Source organism: Humulus lupulus, chromosome 9, assembly GCF_963169125.1.
Source record: "Humulus lupulus chromosome 9, drHumLupu1.1, whole genome shotgun sequence".
In the NCBI taxonomy this organism is placed as follows: Eukaryota; Viridiplantae; Streptophyta; class Magnoliopsida; order Rosales; family Cannabaceae; genus Humulus; species Humulus lupulus.
Window position 1 is genome coordinate 142,004,099 of NC_084801.1, and position 18,479 is coordinate 142,022,577.

Below are 18,479 nucleotides of genomic sequence, written 5' to 3' on the forward strand. Positions count from 1 at the left end.
GAGCAGTGCTAGAGGTACGCGAAGATCCCTCGGGCCCCCCCGACAGAGATAACCTTGATGAACAGCCCCTGGCCCTTCGCAGTGTGGGGAATCGATCTTGTGGGATCTCTCCCGACCGGGAAGGGAGGGGTAAAGTATGCCATTGTGGCTGTAGACTATTTCGCGAAATGGGTCGAGGCGGAGCCCATGAACACGATCACGTCCAAGAAGGCCTTAGATTTCATCGTCAACAGCATAGTGTGTCGATATGGCCTCCCCTACAAAATTGTGTCCGACAACGGGAAGCAGTTTGACAGCTTCCACTTCACGGATTTTTGCGAAAGACACGGTATAGTGAAGAGTTTCTCGGCAGTCGCCAGACCGCAAGCGAACGGGCAGGCCGAAGCCGTGAACAAAATCCTAAAAGGGACGCTGAAGAAAAAGCTCCAGGCCTGTAAGAGTAAATGGCCCGAGGAACTCCCCCGCGTATTGTGGGCCTACCGGACGACCGAAAGGACGTCAACCGGGCACACCCCCTACTCAATGGTTTATGGATGCGAAGCCGTCATCCCAATTGAAACGACCGTCCTGTCCCATCGACGCGACACATATGATCCTACCCAGAACCACGCCTTGCTCCAGGAATCGCTGGATCTTATCGAGGAGATCCGGGAAGAGTCGCAAGTGCAGTTGAAGATGTACTAGGGCAAGATCGCGCGGCATTTCAACTCCAAAGTCAAGAACCGCAAGTTCGAAACCGGCGATCTAGTCCTGCGGAGGGTCTTCCCTGCCACTCAGGATCCGGGGGTAGGGGTTCTGGGCCCTAATTGGGAAGGGCCGTATGAGATCCAGCACGAGGTCTGCCCCGGAACGTACCGCTTGAAGCGGCTCAATGGTTCCGAGGTTCCACGAGCCTGGAATGTGGAGCATCTCCGCAAATACTACCAGTAGTCCTAGAACTCGTCCCAGTTTAGTATTTACGTTGTAAGCAATGTACGCCTCAGAGCTAATTCCCTTTTGAACAATGAAAACGACATATGTAAAACGTCGTAAAGGGCTATTGCCACCAAGAAAATGTATGCCTCAAGGCGAATTCCTTTCGAATTTCTTTCCCAAGTGACCCCAGACCCGTCTCCGCTCACTTGCGGGGGGTGTCATCCCAGGCACATGCGAAAAAGAGGACCGAGCCCAAGGCCGGTCCCACCCCGGACGAACGATGTCCGGGGGCATATAATAAAAGGGACCAAGCCCAAGGCTCGTCCCGCCGCGGACGAAACGATGTTCGGGGGTATATTAAAAAAGGGACCAAGCCCAAGGCTCGTCCCGCCCCAAACGAAACGACGTCCGGGGATATTAAAAAAGACGACCGAGCCCAAGGCCGGTCCCATCCCGGACGAACGATGTCCGGGGGTATATAATAAAAGGGACCGAGCCCAAGGCCGGTCCTACCCTGGACGAACGATGTCCGGGGGTATATAATAAAATAGACCAAGCCCAAGGCCGGTCCCACCCCGGACGAACAATGTCCGGGGGCATATAATAAAAGGGACCAAGCCCAAGGCTCGTCCCGCCCCGGACGAAGCGATGTCCGGGGGTTGTCCCACCCTGGACAAACGATGTCCGGGGGCATATAATAAAAGGGACCAAGCCCAAGGCTCGTCCCGCCCCGGACGAAACGACGTCCGGGGATATTAAAAAAGAGGACCAAGCCCAAGGCCGGTCCCACCCCGGACGAACGATGTCCGGGGGTATATAATAAAAGGGACCAAGCCCAAGGCCGGTCCCACCCCGGACGAACGATGTCCGGGGGTATATAATAAAAGGGACCGAGCCCAAGGCTGGTCCCACCCCGGACGAAATGATGTCCGGGGGTATATTAAAAAAGGGACCAAGCCCAAGGCTCGTCCCGCCCCGGACGAAACGATGTTCGGGGGTATATTAAAAAAGGGACCAAGCCCAAGGCTTGTCCCACCCCGGACGAACCGATGTCCGGGGATATTAAAAAAGAGGACCGAGCCCAAGGCCGGTCCCACCCCGGACGAACGATGTCCGGGGGTATATAATAAAAGGGACCGAGCCCAAGGCCGGTCCCACCCCGGACGAATGATGTCCGGGGGTATATAATAAAAGGGACCGAGCCCAAGACCGGTCCCACCCCGGACGAACGATGTCCGGGGGTATATAATAAAAGGGACCAAGCCCAAGGCTCTTCCCGCCCCGAACGAAACGATGTCCGGGGGTTGTCCCACCCCGGACGAACGATGTTCGGGGGCATATAATAAAAGGGACCAAGCCCAAGGCTCGTCCCGCCCTGGACGAAATGACGTCCGGGGATATTAAAAAAGAGGACCGAGCCCAAGGCCGGTCCCACCCCGAACGAACGATGTCCGGGGGTATATAATAAAAGGGACCGAGCCCAAGGCCGGTCCCACCCCGGACGAACGATGTCCGGGGGTATATAATAAAAGGGACCAAGCCCAAGGCTCGTCCTGCCCCGGACGAAACGATTTCCGGGGGTATATTAAAAAAGGGACCAAGCCCAAGGCTCGTCCCACCCCGGACGAACCGACGTCCGGGGATATTAAAAAAGAGAACCGAGCCGAAGGCCGGTCCCACCCCGGATGAACGATGTCCGGGGGCATATAATAAAAGGGACCAAGCCCAAGGCTCGTCCCGCGCCGGGTGTTGTCCGGGGAGATAAAGATATCCGGTTTGCCCCGGGGTTAGGTCGGGGCCTAAAACTGAAAAGGACGAAATGCCCAGTTGAGCCGAGCCCCGGGAGCTCTGGACCGAGTGCCAAGGCTAGAGACTTGGAAAATTTAGTTGGGCCTAGTCCCGGCCATTGGAACCAAGACTAAAACCCCTGCAATCAGTTAGTCGCGGCAACAAATCGAAATCTCTACTGAACAATGGAAGGAAGCTTTCTTAAAGAACAAAAGAAAGTAGCAAGGTTTTAAGTTTAATTACAAGCCAAAAACAGTAACAAAAGCACAAGGCCAGGACACGGGCCTACAACGCATCTGCCCGAAGGTCCGCATCCTCCCTCTCCTTGGCCTCGTATTCGGCACGCTTCGATTGTGGATCAGGGAAGACGAGGAGGTTCATGTTCTTATCCTTGCACCAGGCCATATAGATGGCCTCGTTGAAGGTAACATCCACCAAGTTATCGGCCTCCTCCTTCTCCTGACGGGTCGTCTCATGCGCCGCCTTCTCCTGAAGCAGGGAGTCGCCCAGTTCGCAGACTCGGGCTTTCAGGGCCAGGATCTCCTCCTTGTCCAGGGCGGACTGTGCCGCGGCCGTCTCCAAGAGCGTCGCCCTTTCATCGGCGACTCTTGTCTTCCGGGACAGCTCCTCTTCCAGCCCAGCCTTGGCGCGGCCAATCTCCTCGCGCTCCGCCTTCAGGCGGGCCACTTCTTCCTGGAGATGGGCCGTTTCCCAGCTGAGGGTCTCCTTGACGGCCTCCCTCTGGTTCACGGCCGCCTCCAGCTCCAGCTTGGCCGTCTCCATCTTTATGGCAAGCTCGGCTACTAGATCGGCACTCCTCTGGGACAGTAAGTCAACCTGGAGCAAAGAAAAGTTAGAAAATAAAACAACCAACAAATGACGGAAGGAATATAAGTGAGGCGAACATTACCGCGGTGGCCTGGTGGCGGAGAGCTTGAGAGATGAACAGCACGTCCGGGTTAGCTATCGTGGCGTACCTCTTCAGCTGAAGGTTGGACATAGTGCTCCCAACCTGATCCAGCAAATCAGCAGCCATGGGGGCGATGTCTTGGCCCAGCTTGGGGCGGAAGCCCGCCTCGGCAGCTAGCCGGTCCACGATCGATTGGGGAGCGCTGAACTCGGCAGGACGGTCCAAGAACTCGACCTGGCGACGGATTTTCAGGGCCTTGTAAGCGTCGTCCCTCCAACATCGGCCGTTTTCCCAGGTCCGGTTGATTAGCTGGGACTGTTCGTCCCGCAGGGCGATCTCCCCCTCCTCGAGAAGAGTTGGGCGGAGGGGAAGGACTGGCAGAGCAGGGATCTCCTTTGCGGTTAACCGACTCTCCCCATGCGACTCCTCAGTTGTTTCCGACCGTGTCGTCCGGGGCCTCTTCCCGGGGTTGCCTTCCCCGGCATCGCCTTCCGGGCCCCTCTTTCCCGAGCTCCGGCTAACGGCCTCTCTCGCTTCCAAATCAATCACCGGGGGCTGGTTCGAAGAGAAGTCGGCGGCCGGCTCCACGGTCTGGAAAGGAACCACGGCCAAAGCCTCGCCTGGACAGGGCACTATCCCGGGTGTTCCACTGGCGGGGAGGGGCTCCGTGCCAGCCACAACGTTTGGCCTCCTGGCCGCCTTCTTGGCCGACCGTTCCTTGATGAGCCTCCTCATCTCGCTGGCAGGGTTAGACATGTCGGAATCCTCTGCAAAAGTACAGGAGAAAGGAGTTAGGATGATAAGCAAAAGATGAATAAAAGAGAGGGTCCGGAGGAATACTTACCCACTCGCTGGAAGTCCAGCAGCAGTGTGGGGTTCTTGTCAATAAGGAACCCAGATGTCATGAACCAGTAATGCCGGACATCCGGGGGGTGCTTCCAGGTGCTGGTAGGAGCAGGGTAGCCACTCCGCGGGTGCAGCCTGTAAAAGCCATCCAAGCTCTTGTCTTTAACATTGACTTGCGGAAACAACTTGTAGAAGTACAAGACTTCCGCCGGAGTAAGCTCCGCGATCTCCTTCGCGACACAGAACACCTTCCACCCAGCAAGCAAGCGGTACGCTTGCGGCAGCAGTTGGAAAGGTGCGATCCCCACATATGTCAGGAACCGCACGAAGTAGTCATGAAGCGGGAGCGTAGCTCCCGCGCTAATATGTCCGGCGCTCCAAGCCCCGAATCCATCCACGGACGTATGCGCCCGTTCCTCTAGCCTAGCCATGCGATTGTGGAAGAGTCCCGGAGTCGATTCGATGCCCAGCTTCGTCTCCAGGAGCAGCATCATCCGGTAGTTCCGGAACGAGTTGGCCGTTACGTCCATTTCCCACCTGTTGCCTGTGGGCGTCTTGGATCCGGGAGCGACTACAGGGGCCCTATTGACCTCTTCTTCGGAATGGAGTGTAACGCCCGTGGCCATAACTGACGATCTGGGAACAAAGAAAGAAAAAAAACCAAGCAGTCAGTACCTAAACCCAAAAGAGTCGGTCAAGGTACAGGGAGTATCCTAAGGACTGCTTGGAGTCCCGTCGGATTAGGCCCGGGACCCCGACGAGCCCCGGGACCCTGATCGGGAGAGAAAACTACTAAGGTCCGTCCCTTGTCCGGGAAGCATCCGAGTACGATGCAACCCAAACCAGGCAGCCTTCCTAGCGAATTCTAACGCACAGAGCCTAGACGCATGCATCTAGAGAGCATAAATTCACAAAGTTGGTAACAGAGATAAAAAAAAAAAAAAAAAGGAGACTTACTGTGTGGTGTCGACCGCTGAGGCTGGTGGCTGTCCGACCGTAAGGATGGCAGAACCTCGTTCTTTAAGTGGCACAGCCGATGCAGTAATTCTTCGACGGAACAAACCCAAGAAACGCTGTCAGGTTGAGAAACGAAGGTTGAGGCTCTGGGAAACAGGCAGTGGCGCAGAACTAGCAAGCGGCGGAGTAGTTCGTCGGCGAGGTCGGACATGCAAAGCTCTAACAAGCGTTCGGGTTTTTTCTTAAGCTGGTTCGAAAATGGAAAAGTGCCGAATGTTGTTCTCTGGGAGTCTTTATATCAGCCCCCAAATTCGGGCCCACGATCCAACGGTCAGGTGCCTCTTCATCCGACGATCAAGAATCGCGCAGGGGGCATTTATGAGTCCTTTTGGTCTGGATCCTCAACGTCTCAAATCCGACGGCCCAGGAGTGGCGAATGCCAAAGGACGCCCCATCCTACGGTCCACCTCGTTCCAGGGACATTAATGATGACTCCCCCCCGTGCGGATGTGACGCCTCGTGACATGCGCTGACCCCTAGTCTAGGCCTAGCGGTCTCTGGGAGGCCTAGGCGACTCTTCAAGGCCCTTGTAACAATCACATGGCGACACGTGTGTCGTTTTTCTTAAAGCGGGCCAAAGGTAAACGTCCCCGGATCACGGTAAACGATCCGGGCTGAGCAATCTGCCACTACCACGGCCTTTCGGCCAAGCCTCCTAGCTCGGGCAGGAACTGGGGAGACAACTTGGCGAACGCCGCGAGGGTCATGCAACCCTCCTCCCGGCAAGCCCGGGTGAAGGCTTGGGGGGTAAATGTTATCCCCATTTCCTGGAAGGGCTTTGGGCCTTCGCCCTGGCCCACGGTCAGAGGTCCGGCTCGGCATATGGGCCTGGTCCAAGGTCCCTTGGTTTGAATATCGCCCAAGGGAATTGGTACGGACCAGGGACTCTAGACTGGGCCCGTCTGGAGGGCTCCGGGACGTACCTCCGGGTTCGTCTTCATCTTGAATGGTCCCGGCGATGTCCAGAGCGCCCGGACCGTCGCGGCCTACGCGTCCCTATCCCGGAGCCTGGTATGGTCCGGGCCCGAGGTAAACGGAGCGGGCCAATGGTAAACGGACCTGGATCACCTCCTCCCCAGTTGAAGGGCCAGGCGTCCAGGATCCTGAAACCGCCTCATTTTGCATGGGCATTGTCCCCCACTTTTCGCCTGCAGAAAAGGTCGCCTCGGGATTGCCCACTGGTGTGTCAGGACTGCGCAGCCAAGTACCCTGACCGGTCTTGTCTCCTGAATCAGCCTCGTGACTCGAAGTGGTCAGAGCCAAAGCGTCGTTTTGTCGATCGAAGGCTTGTGTCTCAGTTCAACCAGTTGGGCCTTAGCTGGTTTAAATTTCGTGTATTGTATACCTTTTTGTATTGGGCCCCCACTAGAAAGGCCCCTTGTACCCATTTCTCTGAGGGGCCCGGGTCGGATCCGGCCCAGACCCGGTGTTCCCCTCAGCTTATAAATATAAGCTGTCGAACAACGCACAGAGGGAAAAAAGGGGGAGAAACTCTGTTCAGATAGAGTTAGAAAACTCCATTGTAAAAGCTTCTTATAGCTCTAATATATAGACTCGTGGACTAAGGCTAGTTAACGCCACAACCACGTAAAAACCTCGTGTCGATCCTCTACTTTCATTATTATTATCAGTAAATATTGTTCATTAATATAGTTTCCGAAAATCTCGGTTAACACATAGATACTACCGAATGGGATGATTATATAGATGAGAATTAGAGCAAATTTAACTCTAAAACCAATATGGGACTTTATATTTCTCCTTTTTTTTAGTGTTGGGAACGTTTTTATATAGAATTAAATATTAATTATAATCAACCATAACAAATAAAATCATTAGATGGATGGTTAAGTAGGCCCTTTTTCCCACAACATACATTGCTTCAAATATTAGTTGGGTCTACTAGTCTATAAACTACTATTTTTTTAAAAAAAATAATTCAAACACTTCATTTTTTTTACCTGGGTCTATAGCCCCAGCTTGTCCTTAGCTGGGTCCGCCCGTGTACTAGCCACACACTATTATATCCTCCCAAAACCAAAAAATCCTTATCTAAATCTGATCTATAATATACTCGAATTGAGTGGGCTTTGGGCTAAGATTTAATGAGTCAGGTGGGCTTTGATCTTCCAGCTGAGAAGCGAGACGGATTAGACGAGCTGAATTAAATAATTTATAGTACCAAAAACACAAAATATGTTGTTTTGAAGCTTGTTTTATACGCGAATGAAATAATTTGTTTTGAAACATGTTTTGGGCACCGTAAATTATTCAGAATTTTCTGAAAACTGGTGGGAGGTCCTAAATAACTACATTGTACACCGTCATATAAACAAATTTGGATTATAATTTTTCCGTGTCCCAAAAAAAAACGTCCTTACTAATGAGGTCAAAAGGCATGTCCCCATAGTATAAACTTCCTATGTTTATATATATAGGAAAATTCTATAGTAGGGACACAGCTTTTGTCCCCACCGATATGGGCGTTTCTATTTTTAAAACGTAAAAAAATTATTCCTTAATTTTTTTATATGAAGGTGTACATTGTAGTTATAGTAGGCATCCCACTAGTTATTAGGAAATTCTGAATAATTACAGTGACAAAAATAGACTTCAAAACCATCTATTTCACTCGAGTATAAAAAAAAGCTTCAAAACAACCTGTTTTTGTATTTTCGAAACATGAATAGTTACAATTTATTTTTTTTATATGATGATATATAGTATAGTTATTTAAAACAAAATTTTGAATAATTTATGGTACTGAAAAAATGAAACAAGTTGTATTGAGGCCTGTTTTATACGTGCGTGAAATAATTTGTTTTGAAACATGTTTTGGGCACCGTAAATTATTCAGAATTTTCCAAAAACTGGTGGGAGGTCCTAAATAACTACATTGTAAACCGTCATATAAAAAAAATTTGATTATAATTTTTTCACGTGCCAAAAATAAAAACGTCTCTACTTATGAGGATGAAAGACATGTCCCCACTGTAGAAACTTCATATATATATATATATATATATCGGAAAATTCAATAGTAGGGACATAACTTTTGTCCTTACCGGTAGAGATGTTTCTATTTTTATTACGTAAAGAAATTATAACTTAGGTTTTTTATATGACGGTGTACATTATAGTTATAATAGGCATTCCACTAATTTTTAGGAAACTCCGAATAATTTACGTTGCCAAAAACATACTTCAAAACCACTTATTTCACGCAACATTCTTTAAAACAATATGTTTTTATGTTTTCGGCACATGAATATGTTACAATCTATTTTTTTTTATATAACGGTGTACAATATAGTTATTTAGAACCTCTCACAAATTTTTGTAAAATTCTGAATAATTTATGGTATCGAAAACATGAAACAGGTTGTTTTGATGCCTGTGTTTATACGTGGGTGAAATAATTTGTTTTGAAACATGTGTTTGGGCACCGTAAATGATTCAGAATTTTCTTGAAACTGGTGAGAGGTCCTAAATAACTACATTGTACACCGTCATATAAAAAAATTGAATTATAATTTTTTTTATGTGCCAAAAATAAAGACGTCCCTACTAATGAGGACGAAAGACATGTCCCCACTATAGAAACTTCTTATATATAGAGGAAAATTCTATAATGGGGACATAGCTTTTGTCCCTACAGGTAGGGACGTTTCTATTTTTAGTACGTAAAGAAATTATAGCTTAATTTTTTATATGACAGTGTACATTGTAGTTATAATAGGCATTCAACTAGATTTTAGGAAATTCCGAATAATTTATGGTGCCAAAAATAGACTTCAAAACCATTTGTTTCACGCAACAAGCTTCAAAACAATCTGTTTTTGTGTTTTCGGCACATGAATAGGTTACAATCTCATTTTTTTTATGTGACAGTGTACAGTATAGTTATTTAGAATCTCTCACAATGTGAAATTCCAAATAATTTACGGTACCAAAAACATGAAACAGGTTGTTTTGAATCGTGTTTTATATGCGATTGAAATATTTTGTTTTGAAACATGTGTTGGGAACTGTAAATTACTTATATTTTTCTAAAAAATACTAGTGGGAGGTCCTAAATAACGACATTGTATACCGTCATATAAAAAATATTGGATTATAATTTTATGTCGATATCAAAAGAAAAGCAATTTGGAATATTTATATATATGTCTTCCATATATATACATATATATAATTTTTTCCTTGTATATATAAATAATGTACAAATACATATATTTTATATAATTAATACCATTATTTAATTACAAAAACAAAATACAATTATTTAATTTTTGGGATGTTGGAACATAATTCCGAAAGAGTTTTAAAATTTTCAAAACAAATTTTTGCAATATATTTATATATATATATATGGAAGATTTATCAAAGGCTACTACCATGGGTACTAACAATTATAATGATGTGGCAACATAGTGGCTTGGTATAGCAAGTCACCGACAGGTAAATATTTTTTTTCTACATTAATTTCGAATGTTGTTTCCAACCAATGAGAGACACTGGCTGTTATATTTAGAAATTGACATGCATTTGAAAAATGAAAAGTTTACAATATTATATTTTCATAATAAATACATGTTTTTCATTAGGTAACCCTTTCAAAAATTTGAAAAAATCAAAATTTATTTTTAAAAATATTAATTAATAACTATAAATATGTATCATTGATCTTAATCCAATGGTTAATATTAAAGTAATCATCCATGGGTAGTAACCATTAAGAGTGCACCTTCATATATATATATATATATTTAGGGAGCGACTATAACACTTCTATTTTTTTTACAATACTAGTGCATCATTTTTCTATTTTCGGCACCTAGATAAATGTAATTCAATTTTTTTTCATATAACGGGGTATATCGTCCTACAAATTTTCAAGAAATTCTGAATAAATTATGGTGCTGAAAACAAACTTCAAACAGCTTGTTGCACGCATGCTTATTTTTTTTTATAAGCGTGTAAAAGTTAACTTTTTTAACCTTCTTTTCGGTACTATAAATTATTCGGAATTTCTTGAAAAATTTCGGGTGTCTTATATGATTACAATGTACAATTTCATATAAAAAATGGAGAAAAAATTATCGAGGTGTAGAAAACACAAATTGACTGCACTGGTGTTGTCAAAAAAATAAATGCACTGTAATCGCTCTCCATATATATCCAATGGGAAATTTGACTTTTAATTCATATAAGGGGATTGTATTTAAAAAATACCACATCACCTATATGAGTCTCATTTTGGTCCTACTATTTACCTTAGTACCCAAAATACCCCTGCCATTTGTTCCGACTCTCTCTCTTCTCTAGAACATCAGACCGGAAGCACCCAGAGGCAACCAAACAACTCCGAAGTAGGCAAAACAACTCCCAAGTACGCGAAGGTGAGGGTTTTCTTTTTAATTTGCAATGTCTGGTTTTTTGTTGATGTTTTGTTCATAGGATAGATTGGGGCTGGGTGATTGAGAAATCTGGGTTTTTTTTCAAAAAATTTGACCCACCTCGATAGGCCTCGATAGAACTCAATAGTATATGTTAGGTTTGTTTTTTAATGTGCCTCGATTGACCTCGATAGGTCTCAATACTATTAGATATTTCAATTTTAGGGTGCCTCGATAGAATGAGACATAAACCATGATTTAGCATCTGCCTCGATAGGCCTCGATAGACCTCTATGATATTAGACATATGACTGATCTAGCCCCTGCTTCGATAGGCCTCGATGATAATAGACATATGACTGATTCTAGCATCCGCCTCGATATGCCTCGATAGAATAAGACTTATGGTTGTTTTAGCACCAACCTCGATAGACCTCGATAGAATTAGATATATTATGATTTTGCCTTACCTCGATAGGCCTCGATGAAAAAAAAATTGTATAATAAAATCATATAATATCCATAAAAATATTGGGAACACCAAGTTAGTAAGTATACTAAGTAACACATATTCGTCTCTACTTAGTATACTTACTAGCTTGGTGTTCCCAATATTTTTATGGATATCATATGAGTTTATTATACAATTTTTTTTTCATCGAGGTCTATCGAGGCAAGGAAAAATCATAATATATCTAATTCTATCGAGGCCTATCGAGTCCTGTCAAGGCCTATCGAGGTTTGTGCTAAAACAACCATAAGTCTTATTCTATCGAGGCAGATGCTAGAATCAACCATATGTCTATTATCATCGAGGCCTATCAAGGCAGGGGCTAGATCAGCCATATGTCTAATATCATCGAGGTCTATCGAGGCCTATCAAGTCCTATCGAGGCAGATGCTAAATCATGGTTTATGTCTCATTCTATCGAGGCCTATCGAGGCACCCTAAAACTGAAATATCTAATAGCATCTAGTCCTATCAAGGTCAATCGAGGCACATTCAAAAATAGACATAACATGTACTATCGAGTTCTATCGAGACCTATCGAGGTGGGTCAAAATTTTTGAAAAAAAACTCAGATTTCTCAGTTACCCAGCCCAGATCTAACCTATGAACAAAACATCAACAAAAAACCAGACATTGTAGATTAAAAAGAAAACCCTCACCTTCGCGTACTTGGGAGTTGTTTCGCCTACTTCGAAGTTGTTTGGTTGCCTCTGGGTGCTTCTGGTCCGATGTTCAAGTGTTGGTTCTGAAGACCTTCTTCGACAATGCTTCTCTTCTCCGATTTTGTTGGGTTGCGACGGATTTAAATGGTGTTTTGAGAGTTTTTTTGGTTTGGGACCGAGAGTGAGAGGGAATATAGAGACCGAGAGAGAAGAGAGAGAGTCGAAACAAATGACAGGAGTATTTTGGGTACTAAGGTAGATAGTATGACCAAAATGAGACTCATATAAGTGATAGGGTATTTTTTAAATATAATCCTCTTATATGCATTAAAAGTCAAATTTCCTTATTTATATTTACAAAAGTCATCATCATAATTAAAACATAATAAAGGTATATATTTCTATTATTCTTTATAAATATATAAGTTTGCCACCGCATTCTTCAAGATCAACCTTCGAAACCCTCAAAACCAAAAGAGGTTTTTACACATTCAATATATAACATATTTATATTTGTACATAGGAGCCCGTTGTAGTCACACATGAGTATTTTGCGTGACTGGTCATGTAATAGATTACAGCCGTCGGATCAGCTTACTTTTGGCTGACTTTTGATCACAGGGCTCCTAAGCTATTAGTTTAAATAATTATTGTAACAGTTTTTTATTTATTAAATGTTAGGGGTAATTTTGAAGTTAACTGGTTGTGTAACCGGTTAATGGACACACGTGATACATTTGAACTAAAAACTTACTTTTATGGGTACTCGCGCCAGAAGTGATTGATGAAGATGAATAACCTCCATTCTCTTCTCTAACATTACACTTACCAAAGTTTTCTCTCTCAGCTTTTACTCTAAAATAAAAAAAAATCACTTTTGGAGAGACCCATTTTAGTGTTTAACAAGGATTTTCAAGTAAGCAAAGGAGTTTCGGCAAGGAACCAGTGAATTTTGGGTCTTTGATCATTCACACTTCCGAGCACGTCGATGGGTGTGGATTTCATCGAGAATAAAAGCACAAGGTGTGTTCTTGTTCTTATTTGTAGACCCAAAAATTGGTTTTTTTAAGATGTTCATTAATTTGTTCATATAAAAAAAATTGTTTGTATGTTTCGTTAATTTCTCTTTGTGATCGGGTTAAGTTTAATCTATATTAATCCTTGTTTCGTATGTGGTTGGGTTTATTTCTCACACTTTTTATCCATTCATCTATTTGTGAGGGTTTCCATAGCTCTTAATAAGTGCAAGTTTTCTTTTTGTCATGGAACTCTAGAGTCTGGGTCCAATAATGCGTTATTAAGTACAAGGGCATTTCTTTAATAAAAAAAAAAAAAGGTTTTTAGCAGCGAAAATATTCAATGTTTTCACATTGTTCTACTTTTATACTTAATCTTTTTTTTTTTTTGCGGTGAATATACCCAAACTCACTAAAAGTGTCTCTCCATTACTACCCACTTGTTAACACCGTTAATGATGCTTATGTGGCATTGACGTGGCCTAGCCGAAATAATGTGGCATTGCCACGTGTACAATATAAAATAATATTTAATAATTAAAATATATATTTTTATAATTAAAATCAAATTATTTTTTAATTTGTAAAATCTATCAAATAAAAATTAATAAATATAATTAAAAAAATAAAAAGCAATCACTACCCCAGGTCTTCTCCTACATTTTCTTCTTCTTCTTTTTTGCTTAGATTTTCTTCATTTTTCTTTGTCTTTTTCTTCTTCTTTCTTTTTCTCTTTCTTTGCCCAGATTTTCTCAACCCCCACCCCTTATTCTTTGTCTTCTCTTTCTTTGCCCATAATTTATTCTTTTGTTTTTTTGTTTTTTTTTTTTTTTCTCTTTCTTTGCCCAGATTTTCGCACTCCCAAACCCTTTTTTTTCTTTTCTTTTTCTTTTTCTTCTTCTTCTTCTTCTCTTTCTTTGCCTAGATTTTCACATCCCCAACCCCCTTTTTTCTTTTTCTTTTTCTATTTCTTTTCTTCTTTTTTCTTCTTCTCTTGCACCCAGATTTTCGCAGCCCCCCACCCCCCTCCCCTCCTTTTTTTCTTTTTCTTTTTCTTCATATTCTTCTTCTCTCAGGCCCAAATTTTATCAGCCTCTTTTTATCTTTCTTCGTTTTCTCTTGCCCAAATTATTATGGGTGTTTGGATGTTGAGAAAGTTTGAGAGAAGAAAAGAAAATCTGAATTTTTTCATTTAGATCTCATTTGTATGAATTTGGGTATTTGTTTATCAATGATTTGTATGAATTTGTGTTTATACTCTCTCTGTACATGTTTTTTTTTTTTAAATATATGTTTGGTAAGCTAGAAAAAGAGAGAAAAGTGTGAGAACATATGATTTTTGTATGTTGAAATGTTTGGTAGGCTAGAAAATTAAAGAGAGTGTGAGAAAATAGCAAGAAAGTGAAGAAATTTTTTTATTATAATTTTAAACTGATTTAATTTTTTTTCGTTTTTTATGAAATTATTTTTTAATTTTGGTTATTGATTTCTTTTATAATTATTTGCAATTTTAAATTAATTTTTATTTTATATTGTACACGTGGCAATGCCACGTTATTTCGGCCAGGCCACGTCAATGCCACATAAGCATCATTAACGGTGTTAACAAGTGAGTAGTAACGGAGAGACAATTTTAGCGGATTTTGGTATATTCACCGCAAAAAAAAAAGATTGGGTGTAAAAGTTGAACACTGCGAAAACATTGAGTACCCTAAAAAAATGTAAGATATTTGACTATATGTTTTGATTTTCTTGTTTGCTAAATGCTTCATCCCCCACATTAGTGGTAAATCTATAACTAAGATAGTCTCTTCATGAAATTTTATTTGATCATTAGGACTCCAGTTTTTTATTTCATATTTGTTAGATGTTTTGCATTTTCTCTAACTGATGTGATTCTTATAATGCAAAGAGCTGGATTGTTTCCTAATTTTGATCTCATATTTGCATATTCACGTTTGCATCCGAAAAGAAGACGATAAGAGATACGTTGATGTCTTTTTTAATAACTATGTTGTTATCTTTGTCATATTAGTTATGAGACTAGAGTCCTGAAATACCACTTCCATCAGCTCTTGCTGCTTCAAAGGCAGTAATGCAGTATGATAGAAAAAAGTATCTTACTAGGAGTTAATATTTCTTAATCTTTTAAATGTGACAAGATTATTTTAGATTTGCATACAGAATGACTATCAAAATTTGATATACTAATTACGCACCATTAGTAAATGCACTCTTCGAATTTTTTTAATGTTAATGAGACTAAGCCTTTCTACCCTATCATGTTTGATCTTCATGAGTTTTCTACTTTCTTGGTAGGAACATTTTGTAAAGAATGTCAAATTATCATATAATTATTTTAATTCTGACTGTGAAGATATGATAGTATGATTATTCTCCACTTGCTCTCTTTTCAATTAGTTAAGGTAGTCATGTCTAAGTATTAGTTCCTGTTACTGGAACTTTGATGAAGTTGTATTACTCTTTCTAATTTACAATCAAAATTTGTTTATTTTTTCTACTTGTTCAGAGATTTGCTGCTATCATCGATGAGTTACCTCTTGACTTACATGATAAGTACCTAACTATATCTATATACACTCTCTATTCAAGTTGTTTGTTATTAATGCATTCCAATTTACTAGTTTTTACCAAGCAGTTCTCAGCTTAACCTTCTCAGTATTATGTTGTCATCTTTTCTTTTTCTTTTCGAAAAAAGCTTAGTTAATAAAGGGATTTCGTTGGTTTATATGAACATGTAATGACCTACTTGAGTTGTGACTTGATAATATTCTTTAACATGCACCTAGTTGACTAAGATGATGAAATTGTATCTCAAGGTCTTACACAGATAAAGATTAGTAAGTAGCTTTATTTATCAATAACTACTTTAAAACATAGAAACTTGTGTAACCAATCTGTTATGATTAGTTTTCTGAAAACAATGCAAAAAATGGCATTTTATTCACAAGGTATTCTTTTTTTTTTTTTTTTTTTGCTATCATATTCATCATTAGCTACTACAACTCACTCACTCGACAGAATTAATATTATTTAAGTACCTTTAAATGCATGTTACTCCCTAATACTAGCATCTAAATGTTACTCTTATCCAACTTGATTCTGTAAGAAAATATTTGTATGCATTTCAAAGTAATCTGGTTGTTGATTCTTTATTGCTTAAATACTCCCTTTAAGTTCTTAGATCTTTATGTATGGTTGGCTATCGTTTGGAGGATTCTTTCCCAGATCATGAACTAGCAGCATCACAGAAATCCATTTGCAGCTTGAGTCAAAAGTGTTCGTTATATAATTTATGATGTCTTTTTTACTGTATAGAAACATAATTTTAAATAATTTGCGGGCTAATTGAGGATTTCTTGGATAGGTTTGGGTGGCACAAGCCAAGGAAACTTGTAGTCTGATTTAACTTGCTTGTTATCTCGAAGGATTAGGAGATATTTATGAGACCATTTTTTTTCTTTGAACTTTTTTTTTTCAATATTTTTTATAGATTTATTTTGTAATTCTTGTAAAAGTATTGCTCTTGGTCGGGTACTCCTATTTGCTCTTGTATTGCTCACAGTCTCAATGTCCAGCTGATCAATGTTCTTTTGATAATCTATATTCTTTTTTTGACAATAAAATATACATCCTTTTCCATTTTCAATGTGAAAAAGATAAATAAAGTTTATTCACATAACTATCATTTTATTGATCTTGTCTCGTTACATTTTTTTTTTTCATGCACTAATTTCGTTGTAATTATACTTCTGGAAGATGTCTGCAACTCAGCCAACCTCTTTTGGTAATAAATAACATACAAAAACAAAAATGAAAACAAGATATATTAAAACTAAGTAAAAAAAATTATGTATAATAGATAGTTTAGACACTTGCCAAAGTGGTCTCAAACATACATAGTTCTGATTAACTAATCAGTTGTCTTTGTCCCAAAAGCTAACAGAATGTTGTTTAGTTTTTTAATTTAATGTTTCTCTGTTTTGTGATGAGAAGTAGACAAAAAAAATAACCTCTGCAAATCAAACCAAACAATACATTAAATTGAAAAAGAGCTCTCTAATTCCTGGAACACAAGAATAAAAAACCTATACATGCATTCTCCACCCAAATTGCTTAACCAAAAGCCATTCTTGAACTCTTCCCTCATCTCTGCCAATAATATGTGAGTTGCGGGACTTATTCCTTTGTTGTCTTTCTTATTGTGCCTTAGCATCATGGCCAACTAATGAGTTATCATGAACTCATCGAAGACAAAAGGCACTTTAATATACTAAGAACCTGAAAACATTTTAAACTAGTGTCACGAGTAACAAGGGATAACAAATAAACTATAATTAAAATATGCAGAAACAACATAACCAACGAAAAACTAGTGTAGCTTATGAAAGTAAACATAACATGTAATTATTATGCTCTAATTCTATGAATGTGTTGAACAAAAAAAAAAGCAATAAATTATTATTATTATGATTAATATATAAATATTTCCTTTATAAATCATTTAAAACCTGAAAGGGATATTTAGTTATTAAAATAATAATAATATATAAAAAAAGGATGAGTCAGTCAAGATAAAAGAGCAAATAAATGAGATATTTTCTCCACTTCCACCACTTTTACGTTGAGTGAGATTTTATTAAAAATAAAAATAATAAAATAAAAGGCTCTAAAAAAAGGTAGAGAGCAGAACAGTTACTGGATTTTTGGTTTTTGGCAAAGAAAAATTGATACGCAAGAGTGAAATAGAAAAAATTGAGAAAAGAAAAACACTGCATATTTTAAAGTCTTCATTCAAGCTTTACAAGGGTAAGTGAAGATTCATAAAATGGATCTATATCTATTTCTTTTGACACTTTTATTTTTAATCTATGGTGATTAAGAGTCATTCTAATCCTCTTTGATTCACTAGACTTCAGAAAATAAGTCGATGTGATATATAATCAAAGGGGAAATGAAAAGACTAATATTTTTATGTTGCCAATTTCATCATGGATTCTTATATTTCTCTTTGATTCATTAGACTTCGAGAAATAAGTCAACATGTGATACATAATCAAAGAGAAAAATATGAATTTTTCATGGTGTTATGCTACTTGATTTATTGTAAATCTTCATGGCTTCCCTTTGGTTCACTAGACTTCAGAAAAAAAAAAAAAAAGTCAATATGTGGTACACAACCAAAGGAAAGAATGAGAGATTTAGAGAAATTGTCATGCCGCCAAAATTATCACTAAGTGTGAGTTTTAATGAAAAATAATAAGAGCAAGATAGAAAACTTGGTTGAATATCTCATACTTCACCGAAAATGCAAATAATCAAAGTGTTATCCAATAAATTAGCATTGATGACGTGGCAAGTAATCCCTGGACACGTGGCTGACACCTGGAAGCG

General features: G+C 40.5%; 1 long non-coding RNA gene across 1 annotated transcript; it reads left to right on the forward strand.

Moving 5' to 3' along the window:
- The first annotated feature begins 12,848 nt into the window (after nucleotides 1-12,848).
- On the forward strand, nucleotides 12,849-16,780 carry LOC133800465 (uncharacterized). Its single transcript, XR_009876484.1, has 2 exons — nucleotides 12,849-13,071; nucleotides 16,453-16,780. It is a non-coding gene; the product is annotated as an uncharacterized LOC133800465 (long non-coding RNA).
- The last annotated feature ends 1,699 nt before the right edge of the window (nucleotides 16,781-18,479 follow it).